General features: G+C 43.2%; 1 non-coding gene across 1 annotated transcript; it reads right to left on the reverse strand.

Annotated features, from left to right (window-relative positions):
* Nucleotides 1–16,203: 16,203 nt before the first annotated feature.
* Nucleotides 16,204–16,275, reverse strand: TRNAW-CCA (transfer RNA tryptophan (anticodon CCA)). The gene has a single exon. It is a non-coding gene; the product is annotated as a tRNA-Trp (tRNA).
* Between the last annotated feature and the right edge of the window lie 1,732 nt (nucleotides 16,276–18,007).

Here is an 18,007-nt window from a genome sequence, read left to right on the forward strand (position 1 = left end):
GTCCCAGCTCAGATAAGTGCACCGGTCCCCTGCAGAGAGAGGCAGGATCATGGTGCACTAACATGGTGGCTTCCCTGGTTATCATGTGAATGGTGTGTATACGTGTGTGTGGTAGGCAAGGGATTGAAAAGAAGAATAGGAGGTGGTTGGGACTTCGCTGGCAGTGCAGTGATTAAGACTCTGTGCATCAAATACAAGGGGTGCAGGTTCAATCCGTGGTCAAAGAACTAAGATCCCACATGCCATGCAGCATGAATGAAATAAAAAGAAAAAGAACAGTAGTGAAATGGAGCAGGACCATATGGTCCTTGCCCCCCTCCAACATGTCCTCTGCCTGCCTATTGCTGGTGGAAAACTTTAGTTAAAAAATAACTTTAATCAGAGAAGTGAGAAATGCTGAAACAAAGAAAAACACTAAGGAGACTAAGGCAGTCATTAAACGTAGTCAAGGACCTTTAGTTCTTTCTCAAGGGCTGTAGATGATATTCTGAGCCATTTCCTGTGAGCTGTCTTATAGATACGAAAACACCAGGTTGGAGAAGTTAACTATGTGAGGACCGGACTGTACCCAGGACTTGAACCACCACAATTCCGAGAACTGACTGCAAAGAAATGGGAACAAGTGCACGCCAGAACTAAAGATTAACTGTACCTAAAACAACCCAGATGATGTTAGTCAGACCACTGATGACCAATTTGAAGACAACAGAGATGACTGTGCTGTTTCTGCATGTTGCCCATCCCCCACTCTGCCTGTAAATGCTTTCACCCCCTACTTGTCAGGGTGGGGAGTTGGCCTTTGGACAGATGTCTACCACCCTTCCCCCCAGTTGCTGGCATCAGAAATAAGGCAAATTTTCCTTACCACCAACCCAGCCTGTTTACTGGCTTTTGAGCGGCGAGCACCCAGAACCCCCACACATGCCTTTTGGTAACAGTAGGTGGTTGTTTCCAGAAGGAAAGGAGCTCTGTATTTACAAAACAAAATCTTCACACCAAAATGAAATTTTATTAAAGTTAGAAAAAGTATACAGTATGATATTTTTTTAATCTCATAAACTATTTTCAGTAGCTTCCTAGTAACTCAGCACTGACTTATCCCCCTTTCCTTTTCGCAACAGCTAAACACATTCCTGTCTAGCCTTCTCATGAATTCTTCCTGCTGGTCATTTACCCATAAAATGTATAGATTATCTGCTTCAGCCCTGTTATTTCTGAGAGGACAAACTCAAGCCCAGAGGGATGACGTGAATCGCTGAGCTCCCCCAGGGGGTTAACAGAATGTCATCTTCACCTTTCTCGTCCACTGCTTTTCCTCTCTTCTACCCAGACCACCTGCCTTCATAAACCCTCTCCACATCTCAGCTTGTGTCTCCAAGACTACTCAGAACAAAGGCTTAATTAAGAGTACAGCAAGCCTGACAATCCCGTGGCATTATACTCTATTCAGCTGCCTTTCCTAGACCTAGACACTCACTGGGAAAACTTGAGTCTTTTCCTGCACAATTCCTCTAACTCCGTGTAGTTCAGTAGAGCACTCACAGGACAAAGGGCTTCCCAGGATATGCCGGAGAGGATACAGGCACATTCTGAGGCAGGGGAGCTTCTTGCCTCTAAATGCTACAGGTTGTAGATCTAGGAGTCTAATACCTGAACACATCCAAACAAGGAGATGGCTATGGAAGACTCCCCCCACTACCCTACCCCCACCCACCCCCCCAGGCTTCATTATGCATTCATTTGTAAAAAGCACACTGTTGTATTTGTGGAAGGATGCTGGGTGTGCTTCAAATATGGACTATCAGGCCTGGGTTGACTGGCCATATCACATGACCTAGATTATCCTATAAAGACAGGATGGGGGGCTTCTCTGATGGTCCAGTGGTTGAGAATCTGCCTGACAATGCAGGGGATGTGGGTTTGATCCCTGGTCAAGGAACTAAGATCTCACATGCCAGGGACCAACTAAGCTTGTGGGCCGCAACTGGAGAGTCCCTGCACTGTACCTAAAGATCCTGCATGATGCGGTGAAGGTCCTGCCTGCTGCAATTAAGACCCAACACAGCCAAATGAATGAATGAATGAATGAATTTAAAAAGACAAGATGGTAAGGACAACAAGGATCGGGAAGAAGAAAATTCCTCAGTGTGGCAGGCTGACTCTAGAATGGGTCCCAATGGTCATGTCCTTGTGAATCTTCTCTCCCTGAGTGTGGGCTGGACCTAGTGACTCCCTCTGACAGATAGGGTATGGCAAAAGGGATTAGTTACAAAGGACTGTGACTTTCCTCTCTCTCTCTCTCTCTCATGTTTGGAGCACTTGGTTTCTAGGGAAGCAAGCTATCATTTTGTGAGCTATCTGGGGAGAGGTCCACATGGCAAGAAATTGATGTCTCTGGTTAATTTATTGAGGACCTAAGGTTTTTCCAGTGGTCATGTATGGATGTGAGAGTTGGACTGTTAAGAAAGCTGAGCACCAAAGAATTGATATTTTTGAACTGTGGTGTTGGAGAAGACTCTTGAGAGTCCCTTGGACTACAAGGAGATCCAACCAGTCCATTCTGAAGGAGATCAGCCCTGGGATTTCTTTGGAAGAAATAATGCTAAAGCTGAAACTCCAGTACTTTGGCCACCTCATGCGAAGAGTTGACTCATTGGAAAAGACTCTGATGCTGGGAGGGATTGGGAGCAGGAGGAGAAGGGGACGACAGAGGATGAGATGGCTGGATGGCATCACTGACTCAATGGACATGAGTTTGAGTGAACTCCGGGAGTTGGTGATGGATAGGGAGGCCTGGTGTGCTGCGATTCACGGGGTCACAAAGAGTCGGACACAACTGAGCAACTGAAGTGAACTGAACAGATAACAACCAGGGGTAAGCCTGGAAACAGACCCTCCCTCCCCCAGCTGAATATTAAGGTCTAGCCCTACTGGAAACCAGCAGTCTTGCAAGAGAGCTTGAGGCAGAGCACCCAGCTAAGCCATGACCAGATTCCTGATCTTTAGGAGCTATGAGATAATAAAACTGTTTTGTCATTTAAAGCTACCATTTGGAGATAATTTGTTATGCAGCAATAGTTGGCTAATACACTCAGTCAGAAGCTCCTTATATGGAGAACAAGTCACAAATTTTGTAAAATAAAGGCTACTTAGGGATTTCCCTGGTGGTTCAGTGATTAAGACTCCACACTTCCAATGCAGGGTTGTGGGTTCAGTCCCTAGTCAGGGAACTAGGATCCCACATACCACACAGTAGGGCCAATAATAATAGATAAGTGAATAAAATATAATATAAACATTTTTTTAAAGGCTACTTACTGCTGAGCTGGAGACAGTCTGGATGCATAAGCTGAAGAGAAATTTAAAGGGGAATGACCTTGCAAGAGCTGACAGATCTTTTTTAGTAGAACAGTTACTACAAATCTGATAAGAAATTTTGCCATATTCTTATCAGCAGATCACCAAGGAGTTCCTAGTTTAAAATGTTCTATGTTTTGCTTTTGCATGATGCTTTGGATAACAAGGCTCTTTTTTAAGGAAACGAGTGTGCATTATAAACTCTGATTCTTTTGGTCACTAAAATTGTTAAGTAAAATAGTTTTGAGTCTAATGACGAAATATTTAGGAAGATTGATTTTCCCCATTTTCAGCTAACAGGGTTGGTTTTGGCCCATGGCAGCACAGCGCAGTGATCAACGGCACAGATTTGGAATCCTGAAACTGTGTCAATTCCAACTCTGACACTAGATGGTGACTAGAGTTATTCGTTACTACAATTACTAGCTCTGTGACTTTGGGAAGTTACTTAACTTCTCTTAACCTCACTTTCCCCATCTGGAGAATGGAGATAATATGGTATCCACCTCATAGGCGTTTTATGAGGAGGGCACAAGTTAATAAAGTGGGACTTACCTGGCAATCCAGTGGTTGACTCTGCATTTCCACTGAAGGGGGCACAGGTTCAATCCCTGGTTGGGGAACTAAGATCCCACATCCCTCGTTGCATGGCAAATAATAATAATTATTATTATAAATAAATATAAAGCAATTAAAATAGCATGTAACATATACTTAGGATTCTATAAGTATTGTGTGCTAGGAGTAGGCTGGAGAGGGTGTTGAGTGAACCAGTTTGCAGTAATCTGCCTGAAGAACACTGCATGATGATATGGAATTTAGGGCAGCAGATGCCTCTCCTCCAAATCCTGGGCAGAGTAGGACCCAACAGCTCATACAGGAGGTAAGTCATGCCTTGTCTGATTCAAACCACTGGAGAAAATGTGGTGGCTAGTACTTTACTTTAAGACTTTTCCAATGAGTGGCTCAGTGGTAGAGGATCTGCCTGCAAATGCAGGAGACGCAAGAGATGTGAGTTTGATCTCTGGGTTGGGAAGATCCCCTGAAATAGGAATTGGCAACCCACTCCAGTTTTCTGGCCTGAAAACTCCCATGGACAGAGGAGGCTGGTGGGCCTAATCCATGGGGTCATAAAGAGTTGGAAACAGCTGAGCACAGAATAAAAAGAGAGAAGATTACTTTATACAGTTAATAGATATTTTTTCCCCATGTGCAATTCTACTGGCCACTTGCAGACCCTGAAGAATTCATGGCACACACACACACACACACACACATACCCTCCCCAACCTCTCTTGACTAAAGGTCCCCTGGCTAGGAAGAAGAGTCGGCAGAGAGCAAGGGATGGGGTGAAGCACCCCACTCCTACCCATTGAGCTCCCTGAGTGTGAGCAGAGGTAGGTGGGGACTCTACTCCCCCACAACCCACAACATTGATTTGGGGAATCTGAGCATCCCATGGACAAAAGGAGCCTGGCGGGCTACAGTCCATGGGGTCACAAAGAGTCAGACACGACTGAGCATGCACACATGAGAGTAGAAGAGGCCTATGTCTCAGGCCCATCTGTAACTTAGGGAAGAGGTGTGTTTCAGAGAACTGAAGCCCACCCAGAGGTGTAAGAGTAGATGGTTGGGTGGGCCATGTGGGAAGAGATGCCTGAGAAAGAACAAAAGGATAATTTGGGAGCATTACAGCTCTTGCTTGGGCTTCCCTTGTGGCTCAGCTGGTAAAAAAAATCTGCCTGCAATGTGGGAGACCTGGGTTCTATCCTTGGGTTGGGAAGATCCCCTGGAGAAGAGAAAAGCTACCCTCTCCAGTATTCTAGCCTAGAGAATTCCACTGGACTGTATAGTCCATGGGTTTACAAAGAGTCGGACATGACTGAGTGACTTTCACTTCACTTCACAGCTCTTGCTTAATGAAAGAGCATGGTAATGGGTCTCAGAATATGGTGGCTCTGGCTGGAGACTAAATATTGAGTGTTCTGAGACGTCAGTTTGCCGTGGGTTAGGCATGGCCCATGAATGTGGATATGAACATGATTACAATAAAGTGAAACTTTCTGATTATAAATAATGGAAGATAGAAGGGACCCCACTCGAGACTGTCCAAGAGAAGTTGGCCCCCAGGGCTAAGGGATCCGTGGGGCCATAGTGAAGCTTGGGGGATACCAGAGCAACTTTGCAAGCGATGTTTTCTTTGTTGGTGAATTATTAAAAGAATTCAAATGAGGGTTTGCTGCATTGGTGGTAGCTGTAGGGGCTGAATATTCCCTGAAAAGAAGATAGGGAGCATAGTTGAAGGTAATACCTTCGAAGTATTTTAGTGGCTTCTTAACTGTCTCATAAAACCACTATTTCTTCGTTGTCAAAAAGAGAAAAAGGAAATGGAAGATGGTGGGATCTTGTTTACTGCACATCGCCTGTTTCTCCCACCTCTGCTTCCCCTGATGAAACGCTGAGCACAGTGGTGAGAGCACAACATCACCTGTTTCTCCCACCTCTGCTTCCCCTGACGAAACGCTGAGCACAGTGGTGAGAGCACAACACATCGCCTGTTTCTCCCACCTCTGCTTCCCCTGACAAAACGCTGAGCACAGTGGTGAGAGCACAACGTCACCTGTTTCTCCCACCTCTGCTTCCCCTGACAAAACGCTGAGCACAGTGGTGAGAGCACAACATCACCTGTTTCTCCCACCTCTGCTTCCCCTGACGAAACGCTGAGCACAGTGGTGAGAGCACAACAGCCAGTCCGTGTCTACTACTTCATCTCCTCTGATTCATATCAGTCCCGTTACAGCAAACTGATGTCCTCAATCTCATCTCTCTAAATGTGGATTCCTAGCCAAGCTCCTATTCCCGAGACAGGAATTTTAGTTCAAATTGCAATGGCCTTTTTAGGTTTATTTTTCTACTATAAACAAGCAAACGGTTTTTGGAGTTAGACAATTTGAAAGATGCCTCTCAATAAACAAGCAAACAAATGGACCACCTTTACAAAGAGACTTTTCTCATGAGGGACAGAAGACGTCTGTGGCAACTGGAGTGGGACTGTCACAGCTCTGAGGAATTATGGTTGAGGAAGAAAACCCTTCTTAGAATGGTAGGTGTATCTTTGACATAGCTGGACGAAAGGCTATAGTTTTACTGACATGATAGGTGGAATTCAATTCAGTTATGTCAGGCCCCAGAACAAAGGTTGACTTATAATTAGCTTTGCCTTTGAAACCTCCCACTGGTCTGACCTTTGTAAAAGGCAAACCTAACCTATTGGTTTTCTACCTCCCCTCCTCAACCCTTATTGAGACAAGTAGATAAAAGTAAAACTGGTAAAAGTGAGAAGAGGAGAGTAAAGAAGCTGGCTTAAAACTCAACTTTCAAAAAACTAAGATCATGGCATCTGATCCCATCACTTCATGGAAAATAGATGGTGAAATGATGGAAACAGTGACAGACTTTATTTTCTTGGGCTCCAAAATCACTGCAGATGGTGACTGCAGCCATGAAATTAAAAGACATTTGCTCCTTGGAAGAAAAGCTATGACCAACCTAGACAGCATATTAAAAGCAGAGACATTGCTTTGCCAACAAAGATCCATCTAGTCAGAACTATGGTTTTTCCAGTAGTCACATATGGATGTGAGAGTTGGACTATAAAGAAAGCTGAGCGCCGAAGAATTGATGCTTTTGAGCAGTGGTGTTGGAAAAGACTCTTGAGAGTCCCTAGGACTGCAAGGAGATCAAACCAGTCCATCCTAAAGGAAATCAGTCCTGAATATTCATTGGAAGGACTGATGCTGAAGCTGAAACTCCAATACTTTGGCCACATGATGTGAAGATCTGACTCATTGGAAAAGACCCTGATGCTGGGAAAGATTGAAGGCAGAAGGAGAAGGGGACGACAGAGGATGATGTGGTTGGATGGCATCACTGACTCGATGGACATGAGTTTGAGCACACTTTGGGAGTTGGTGATGGACAGGGAAGCCTGGCGTGCTGCAGTCCATGGGGTTGAAAAGAGTCGGACATGACTGAGCAACTGAACTGAACTGAACTGAAAACGGAACTCCCCTGGTGGTCCAATGGCTAAGATTCCATGCTCCCAATACAGGGGCCCAGGTTTGGTCGGGGAACTAGATGCCACTTGCAGCAACAAAGACTTGGTGCAGCCAAATAAGTACATATTAAAAAAACAAAAAAATGTTAAATAAGTAAAGCTGGTAAACCAGATCCAAAGGCTGCTATAGCTATGATTTTCTTGTTGTTAACATTTAGCTGCTAAGTCATATCTAACTCTTTGTGATCCTATGGACTGTAGACCACCAGGCTCCTCTGGCCATGGAATTCTCCAGGCAAGAATACTGGAGTGGGTTGCCATTTCCTTCTCCAGGGGATCTTCCCAACCCAGAGATCGAACCTGTATCTCCTGCATTGGCAGGCAGATTCTTTACCACTAAGCTATCTGGGAAGCCTGGTGATTAGATTTAGACTTGGTCAGATGACCTTTGGAAGAGGCATTAAGATTCTAAGGTCGTGAGGCATCAGTTAGTACCATGAGGCAAATATATCTGTCTGAGAGGAGGTTAGCAGGGTAAAGGAGTTAATGATGCTTCCAAGGGTATATGCCGTTCAGCCCGGATGGTCATCTACAGGGGCAGAATATGGCTACTTTTAGCTGAAACCTTCTACATTCATGTTATAAGGTTTCTTTTATTTTAAAAGGATATATTTATAATCAAGTCTTAACTTTGCCCAAATAACTAAAAATAGTAGGGGAACCAAGAAAGGTAAACATATGTCAAGGTCATCTTTCTTAAGAAACTCTTGGGGAGACCAAAATTGCTTTCCCGTGGCTCATTTCAAATTCTGTGTCTTATTTAACCTCAGCTTCTGCAGAGCTTAATTTTCCTGTCACTGGAGTCTTCTGTTTCTTTAGGGAGTAGCCCTTCTAGAGTTCCTTGGGAGCAGTCACTCAAGAAACGGTCCTTAAAGGCAGAGGAGAAAAGGATGTCAGAGACTATGTGAATGTTATGTCAACGAGAGAAATAAACCAGGACATGAGCTGCTTTATTCATGAGCCCACACTCAATCTGAGATATGGAATCAATCTTACAGAAACACTTGGCAGGCAGATGTTTGCACAGAGGGGTTTCTCACAGCACTGTTGGGATAGTGAACATTTAGAAATAAAGTAGGTGTCCTCATCATTACTGAACAGATTAAATTGTTTGCTCATACTGTGAAATACAGTACAGCAAAAAGAATGTGATAGAAAAACAAATATTGTATATCAGTGCGTATATGTGGAATCTAAATGGCATATGTGATTTTATTTGCAAAACTGAAATAGAGACACACACAGAGAACAAATGTTATGGGAAGCAGGTGGGTGGGATGAATTGGGAGATTGGGATTGACATATATATCCTATTGATACTATATATAAAACAGATATCTAATGAAAACCTACTGTATAGCTCAGAGAAACCTACTCAGTGCTCTGTGGTGATCTAAATGGGAAGGAAATCCAAAAAAGAGTGGATGTATGTATTGTTGATTCACTTTTCTGTACAGTAGAAACCGATTGAACATTCTAAAGCAACTATACACCAATAAAAAGTAATTTAAAAAATAAAAAGAATGAGATAGAGTTAAACGCACTGATACGGGGAGATTCCGAAGACACACTGTTACGTGAAAAAAGCTACATGCGGCACAACACGTACAGCACAACCGTTTCACATGAATCTGTATAACGTGTGAATGTGTTGCACATAAACGCATAGAATGGGGATGGAAGGATGGGGCCACACCACAGTCCTGGCTGATTTGGAGGAGAGATGTGAAAATGGGGATGAGGATGAAAGGTGCTCTCTGGAATTGATTCTGGTTTGAATCTTTTATCATAAGAATGTGTTTGTGACTTGCGTAATTTTCGAAAGATTGTTTGGTGCAGGCAATCCTCTAAAAACAAGAAGTACTAAACTCATTGAACTTCTTTGGCATCTGACTTCATCCCACCCACACCGCTTTCGAGAACTAAAAAACAAGAGACAATTTCTGAGGCAGCTACGCAAAATGAGCTGAAGTCACTTAACTGGCTTGTCTTTTTCGGTCCTGCCCTCACAGTTGGAGGGGTCTCACCCCGTCTCTTGAGAGCTTATCCACTTTCTTCTCTTCCAGACTGCCTCATGAACCTGCTTGTGTTTCTCAGTCAGACTGCTCCTGGCCCTGGTGTCCATCGATGGCTTGACTTCCTGTTAAAAACCTCCAGCCTGTCAAATTAGTGGAGGGTCAACTTTCACTAAATTACTTGTTTGAGATGAGGGAGGCTGACAGAAGGTTCAGAGTTCTACTGGCAGTTAACAATTCCTCTTGATTCTTGGCTTGGTTGATTTACCTCAGAAAGAAGGAAGTCCTGTGAATCTGAATCTGTACCAGACTCCACTCTAGAGCAGTTCCAGCCGGGAGAATCCCTCCTATTCTCATCCACGAGAGTGGACGGCTCGTCTCTGCTCCACATGGCATCAGCTGGGACGGCTCAGCTGAAGGCCAGGATTCACTTTCAGGACCCCTCACTCACATGGCTTGCAAACTGTGCTGCTAACTGGGAGCTCAGCCAGACATGTGGACCAGGGCCTCTGTTCTTTCTAGGGGACCTCGGAACAGTTTAGACGGTTTGGATTTCCTCACAGTATGGCAGTTGATTTCAAGAACAATCACCCTTAGAGAACAAAGCAGAAGTAGGTATTGATAGTGGTAAAAAAAGCAAAAACAAAACCCCACCTGCCCATGCAGGAGGTGTAAGCGATACAGTTTCAATCCCTGGCTTGGGAAGATCCCTTGGTGAGGGGCATGGTCACCCATTCCAGTATTCTTGTCTCGGAAATCCCATGGACAAAGGAGCCTAGAGGGCTACAGTCCATAGGGTCGCAAAGAGTCAGACACGACTGAAATGACTTAGCACGCACACACTAAGTTGTTGAGGCAGTCTCAAGTTCTGCTCAGGTTTAAGAAGAGGAGCTATAGAGTCCCTCTCTTGATTGGGGGGTAAATGTAGGCCAGCTATTGGCCACGGCTTAGTTTTGAGAGGTAGCAAAGAGCTGATGACTGGATCGGAAATATCAATAGAATATAATAGCAGTTACGGAGAAGGCAATGGCACCCCCACTCCAGTACTCTTGCCTGGAAAATCCCATGGATGGAGGAGCCTGGTGGACCGCAGTCCATGGGGTCACTAAGAGTCGGACAAGACTCAGCGACTTCACTTTCACTTTTCACTTTCCTGCATTGGAGAAGGCAATGGCAACCCACTCCAGTGTTCTTGCCTGGAGAATCCCAGGGACAGGGGAGCCTCGAGGGCTGCTGTCTATGGGGTCGCACAGAGTCGGACATGATTGAAGCGACTTAGCAGCAGCAGCAGCATAATAGCAGTTAAGCAATGCAGAGACAGAGAAACTGATCTTCCCAGGTCTTCTCAAACAGATCTTCTGTAGTTGGTTGATAATAAAATTTCCGAAGCCTATTTCTTCTACAAATAAAAAGAATAATAATTAAAAACCAAAACCCAAACCTACTTAATCAAGCAACTGTTAAAAAAAAAAAGACCCCAATTTCAATGTCAAATTTAGGATTATTACTTTTTAAATTTTGACTTATCTGAACATCCCTTTCTTAAAAGGAAATAGAGTTACTTACATCCCACTATCTTATTTATTAAGTGAGTCAAAGTAAAGTTTTACTGGGATTTTGAGTTAAAGAAGATGTAGTCATTATTAAGATTATTATGAATATTGCTAAATTACCTATTAAGATAACTTTCTTGCATTCTTAATTCATTTTGGTGGGAAGAAATAATCTAGTCGAAGTCATCATTTCCATTTTGAGTAGGTTAACTTTTGGTAAAATTAGTGTTTTGTATCTGAATCTTGTTTCATATGGTCAGTATGCTTTATTCAGAAGAGCTTTCCCTGTTCAATTCATGTGGAATACTTTCTGAATTTCGTTTGTGAATTGATGGGAGGGGCTTTGTTGGGGAGAGGATAACAGAGTAGCAACAAATATGAAAGAAATGTTGTGGTAAACCTCCGGAGGATATTGTAAAAACTGCCACATAGTACTGAAGAGGTATCATGAGCTTTTAGAAAAGGGGTTACATAAATGCAAAATAATACCACAATTTTGACTTTTAAAACATGCATAGGAGGACTTCTCTGGTGGTCCAGTAGTTAAGAGTCTGTCTTGCAATAAGGGTTCAGGATGGGGAACACAGGTATACCTGTGGCGGATTCATTTCGATATTTGGCAAAACTAATACAATTTGTAAAGTTTAAAAATAAAATAAAATTAAAAAAAAAACAAAACACTTGCTCCTTGAAAGAAAATAAACCTAGACAGCGTATTAAAAATCTGAAAAAAAAAAAAAAGAAGAAGACATGGTTTCAGTCCTTAGTTCAGGAAGATCCCATGTGCCTTGGAGCAGCTAAGCCCGTGAGCCACCACTGCTGAGCCTGGGCTCTAGAGCCTGGAAGCCACAACTACTGAGCCTGCGCACTTAGAGCCCATGCTCGGCAGCAAGAGAGGCCACCTCAGTAGAGGCCCTTGCACCATAACGAACAGTAGCCACCACTTGCCACAACTAAAGAAAGCCAACATGAAGCAACAAAGACCCAGCACAGTCAAAAATAACTAAGTAAAATTTAAAAAGTAGATTCATGGTTGTCTAGGGCCAAGGGAGGGAGTTTGGGGGCACAGGGGCATGACTGCTACGCATAGGTGCTTTTTTTGGTGAAGGTGATGAAAAAGTTCTAAAATGGATTGTGGTGATGGTTGTACAACTCTGTGAATACACTGCTGCTGCTGCTGCTGCTGCTAAGTCACTTCAGTCGTGTGCGACTCTGTGCGACCCCATGGACTACAGCCTACCAGGCTTCTCTGTCCATGGGATTCTCCAGGCAAGAACACTGGAGTGGATTGCCATTTCCTTCTCCAATGCATGAAAGTGGAAAGTGAAAGTGAAGTCGTTCAGTCGTGTCTGACTCTTAGCTACCTCATGGACTGAAGCCTACCAGGCTCCTCCGTCCATGGGATTTTCCAGGCAACAGTACTGGAGTGGGGTGCCAATGCCTTCTCCCGTGAATACACTAAAAAACATGAATTCATACAATTTAAATAGGTAAATTGTATATATATGAATTATATCTCAATAGAGCTGACATATTGAAAAAGTAAATCTAAAATTGAATATAAATGAAAGACATGTATGCGTAGATTTTTTAAAAAGTGTTACGCCGCATAGAAAAACCTAATACATCATCTACTTGTTCACCACTGTGTCCTGTTTTATCTCCCACATCATGTACTACTACTTTTTGTGAATTTTGTCTGTATCTTTCCAGGGCTTTAACAATACACATATAAACAAAATATGAATATGTATTCTTTTGTTCTTCCCTTTCTTACAGGGAAGGCAGCATATTATGTAAACCTTTGTGCTATTTGTATTTTTCTCTATACAATGTATATCAGAGATCTTTTCTTCTTAGCACACAGAGCTTCCTCACTCATTTTCACAGGATATGGTCCTCCATTGGGTGTTAATCACTCTCCCATTGAGGAACCATATGATTATTATTTTCCAGGCTTTCACTTCTACGTTACAATGAACAACCACCTACCTGTGTCATTTCATACATGGTGTCGCCATGCTTTTGCCTACATGTTATATTTCCAATTAATTGGTGAAATGGTTTTATCGGTGTACTTTTAATGTTCCTTCATTATTAATAAAGTTAGCTCTTTGTCATATTTAAGAGCCAACTCTATTTGTTTTTATGGGAATGATCTGTTAACCTGTTGTGCTCCTGTTTGCCATGTGTCTTGACTGTGATTTTACTTTTTTTCCGTTCAGGAATTTTTGATTTTTATGGAATTGAATTTATTAATGTTTTCTTTCATGATTCTGGGTTTTATGTGATAGTAAGAAAAGATTCTCCTTTTCAATGTTAGAAAAGAGTTCACCTACAGAGTGTTCATCTAAAACTTTTATGGTTTATTTACTAAATGCTTAGAAGTATTTATCAAAATAAAAAGTTGAAAGAAAAAGGAAAACAACTAGCAATATTAAAATGGACATTTACTGAGAATAAACCTAGCAACATTTCAGACTAACATGCGAAGATATGTGGAGACAGTAGCTTATTTAAGCAAAGATCAATTAACTACTTTAGCAATAACAAACATTAAATGCCACCGAATCTTTAACCAGCTAAGAAATGCTCTGTATGTGAGGATGGATAGTTTGTAGTAGCTATCAGGTAAATATCTTGCAGGGTTTTCAGTTTTGGAATTCACACAAGTCTACAAAGGAAAAGAGGTAGTCTATTTTCTCACTTGCTGCATCTGGGCTCACCTTTGATCAATAGAATGTGACAGAAATGATATTGTACAACATATGAGCTTTGTAGCTTCTCTGCCTCCTGGAACTCAGATTCCATGTGAACACCAGGCCAGCCTACTGGAGACCTACAGCCAGCATCAATTTCCACGGATGCAAGTGAGTCTGTGTTAAAGTAACTAACCCATGTCAAGCTGCAGTTTGACTCCGGCCATTCAAGTAACCCCATGGGAGACCAGCAGAACAGCCTAGCTGAGGCCAGCCCAAATTTCTGACCCTCAGAATAATAAGCAAATAGTTGCTGTTTTAAGCTACTATTTGGGGGACATGGTTTGTTAAACAGCAATAAATAACTCATACAAATGCTATTCTGAGGAGTAATGAAGAAAGAAAATACATAACATAAAATACTGAAAGATAGGTTAGCCTTTCTTTATTAATTTCTTCAGTCACATACTCCATCTCTATGAAGAAAGGATTCAAGTTGGCTATGCTGGGCAGACCCAAAGGTGATCTCCAGTGATCACCGTTTACTGGTGTTCATGCGTTCATGTAATCCTGTCCTCCTGAGTTTGGGCTGAAACTAATGACTGTTTCTAACCAATGGAATATGGCAAGTGTGTCAGAATGTCGTTCCCAGGACAACGTTACATTCTATAAAACTCCATGACGTTGACAGATTCACGCTAGGCATTCTCCTTGTCGGCATGATGAAGTAAGCAGCCACGCTGAAGAAGGCTATTCAGCAGGAAACCACGTGCAGCCTCTGGGAGCCAAGGGTGGCCTTCAGCCAACAGTTCAGTTCAGTTCATCCGTTCAGTCGTGTCCGACTCTTTGCGACCCCATGAATCACAGGACGCCAGGCCTCCCTGTCCATCACCAACTCCCGGAGTTCACTCAGACTCATGTCCATCGAGTCAGTGATGCCATCCAGCCATCTCATCCTCTGTCGTCCCCTTCTCCTCCTGCCCCCAATCCCTCCCAGCATCAGAGTCTTTTCCAATGAGTCAACTCTTCGCATGAGGTGGCCAAAGTACTGGAGTTTCAGCTTTAGCATCATTCCTTCCAAAGAAATCCCAGGGCTGATCTCCTTCAGAATGGACTGTTTGGATCTCCTTGCAGTCCAAGGGACTCTCAAGAGTCTTCTCCAATACCACAGTTCAAAAGCATCAGTTTTTCGGCACTCAGTTTTCTTCACAGTCCAACTCTCACATTCATACATGACCACAGGAAAAACCATAGTCTTGACTAGACAAACAACAGCCAACGACAAACGGAAGCCCTTAGTTCTATAGTCATCGGGAAATGAGTTCTGCCAGTAACCCAAGCAAACTTGGAAGGCAGTTCTTTCCCATTTGAGTCTTCAGATGAGAATGCAGCTCAGCTGACATCGTGATGGCCTCCCTCTAAGTCCCACAGTAGAGAATCCAGCTAAGCTGTGCCTGATGCCGGCCCCACAGAAACTGTGAGATGATATTGAAAGGTCTTCTATTTGTTCTACAGCACAGAAAGCTAACAGAGCTACTCAGGAAGCGTCAGCATTCAACCTTTTGACCGGAAAGCAACCTTTGTTCCCAGAAGGAAAATTTGTGGTTTGTGGAAAGAGGGAGACATTCTTTAGAAGGTCAATTATTCACAGCATTGTAAATCAACTATACTCCAATTATTTTTTTTTCCTAAGCGTCAATTCTTTCTTATCACACTGTGATTTATTTAAAATCTTGGATAAGAAAGGCATTTATTTTCCTGTCGACACAGGGAACTAAGGATAATTTATTCAGCAAACGTGGGGCAGAAAACACATTAAATTTGTATATGTGTATAAGGAACTGTTTTCCTAGGTATCAGTAAGTAAGCTATTCAGATTCCATTGAGCTGAGAAAAAGGGAGAATGTTTAGTGCAACAGAAAGGTTGAGGATTATACTTAAACCTGAAGTAAATTCCAAGAAGATTATAGGCTTCCCTAGTGGCTCAGACAGTAAATAATCTGCCTGCAATGCTGGAGACCTAGGTTTGATCCCTGGGTCAGGAAGATCCCCTGGAGAAGGGAATGGCTACCTGATCCAGTATTCTTGTCTGGAGAATTCCAGAGGATAGAGGAGCCTGGGGTAAAATACCCAAAAGATTACTTTGGCCTAAAACTTCCAATCACAGTAGAGATCTTAATGACTCAGAAGATTCCTTATCTCCATGTCAACAGTTTTCATATCTGCCTTATGAAGTGAAGTGAAGTCGCTCAGTTGTGTCCGACTCTCTGCAACCCCATGGACTATGGACTGTAGCCTACCAGGCTCCTCTGTCCATGGGATTTTCCAGGCAATAGTCCTGGAGTGGATTGCCATTTCCTTCTCCAGGGGATCTTCCCAACCCAGGGATCGAACCTGGGTCTACCACATTGTAGACAGATGCTTTGCCGTCTGAGCCACCAGGGAAGTCCAAAATAACACTGTGACCCCGACGTGATTTGAACACACAACCTTCTGATCTGGAGTCAGACGCTCTACCACTGCGCCACGAGGCCTTAGAAGTTCAGAAGACTTCTGCTGATCACATTGCATAGGTACTAAACTACCTGGTAAAGCCTTGAAATCTTGCCTCTCTAGACTTCCAGGAAAAATGAGTTCAGTTCAGTTCAGTTCAGTCGCTCAGTCGTGTCTGACTCTTTGCGACCCCATGAATCACAGGACGCCAGGCCTCCCTGTCCATCACCAACTCCTGGAGTTCACTCAGACTCATGTCCATCGAGTCAGTGATGCCATCCAGCCATCTCATCCTCTGTCGTCCCCTTCTCCTCCTGCCCCCAATCCCTCCCAGCATCAGAGTCTTTTCCAATGAGTCAACTCTTCGCATGAGGTGGCCAAAGTACTGGAGTTTCAGCTTTAGCATCATTCCTTCCAAAGAAATCCCAGGGCTGATCTCCTTCAGAATGGACTGTTTGGATCTTGTAGTCCAAGGGACTCTCAAGAGTCTTCTCCAACACCACAGTTCAAAAGCATCAATTCTTCGGCGCTCAGCTTTCTTCACAGTCCAACTCTCACATCCATACATGACCACAGGAAAAACCATAGCCTTGACCAGACAGACCTTTGTTGGCAAAGTAATGTCTCTGCTTTTTAATATTCTGTCTAGGTTGGTCATAACTTTCCTTCCAAGGAGTAAGCGTCTTTTAATTTCATGGCTGCAATCACCATCTGCAGTGATTTTGGAGCCCCCCAAAATAAAGTCTGACACTGTTTCCCCATCTATTTCCCATGAAGTGATGGGACCAGATGCCATGATCTTCGTTTTCTGAATGTTGAGCTTTAAGCCAACTTTTTCACTCTCCTCTTTCACTTTCATCAAGAGGCTCTTCAGTTCCTCTTCACTTTCTGCCATAAGGGTGGTGTCATCTGCATATCTGAGGTTATTGATATTTCTCCTGGCAATCTTGATTCCAGCTTATGCTTCCTCCAGCGCAGTGTTTCTCATTATGTACTCTGCATATAAGTTAAATAAGCAGGGTGATAATATACAGCCTTGACGTACTCCTTTTCCTATTTGGAACCAGTCTGTTGTTCCATGTCCAGTTCTAACTGTTGCTTCCTGACCTGCATACAAATTTCTCAAGAGGCAGATCAGGTGGTCTGGTATTCCCATCTCTTTCAGAATTTTCCACAGTTTATTGTGATCCACACAGTCAAAGGCTTTGGCATAGTCAATAAAGCAGAAATAGATGTTTTTCTGGAACTCTCTTGCTTTTTCTATGATCCAACGGATGTTGGCAATTTGACCTCTGGTTCCTCTGCCTTTTCTAAAACCAGCTTGAACATCAGGAAGTTCACGGTTCACGTATTGCTGAAGCCTGGCTTGGAGAATTTTGAGCATTACTTTACTAGTGTGTGAGATGAGTGCAATTGTGCAGTAGTTTGAGCATTCTTTGGCATTGCCTTTCTTTGAGATTGGAATGAAAACTGACCTTTACCAGTCCCGTGGCCACTGCTGTTTTCCAAATTTGCTGGCATATTGGTGCAGCACTTTTACAGCATCATCTTTGGATTTGAAATAGCTCAACTGGAATTCCATCACCTCCATTAGCTTTGTTCGTAGTGATGCTTTCTAAGGCCCACTTGACTTCACATTCCAGGATGTCTGGCTCTAGGTGAGTGATCACACCATCGTGATTATCTGGGTCGTGAAGATCTTTTTTGTACAGTTCTGTGTATTCTTGCCACCTTTTCTTAATATCTTCTGCTTCCGTTAAGTCCATACCATTT

Source organism: Bos taurus, chromosome 20 (genome assembly GCF_002263795.3).
Source record: "Bos taurus isolate L1 Dominette 01449 registration number 42190680 breed Hereford chromosome 20, ARS-UCD2.0, whole genome shotgun sequence".
Classification (NCBI taxonomy): Eukaryota; Metazoa; Chordata; class Mammalia; order Artiodactyla; family Bovidae; genus Bos; species Bos taurus.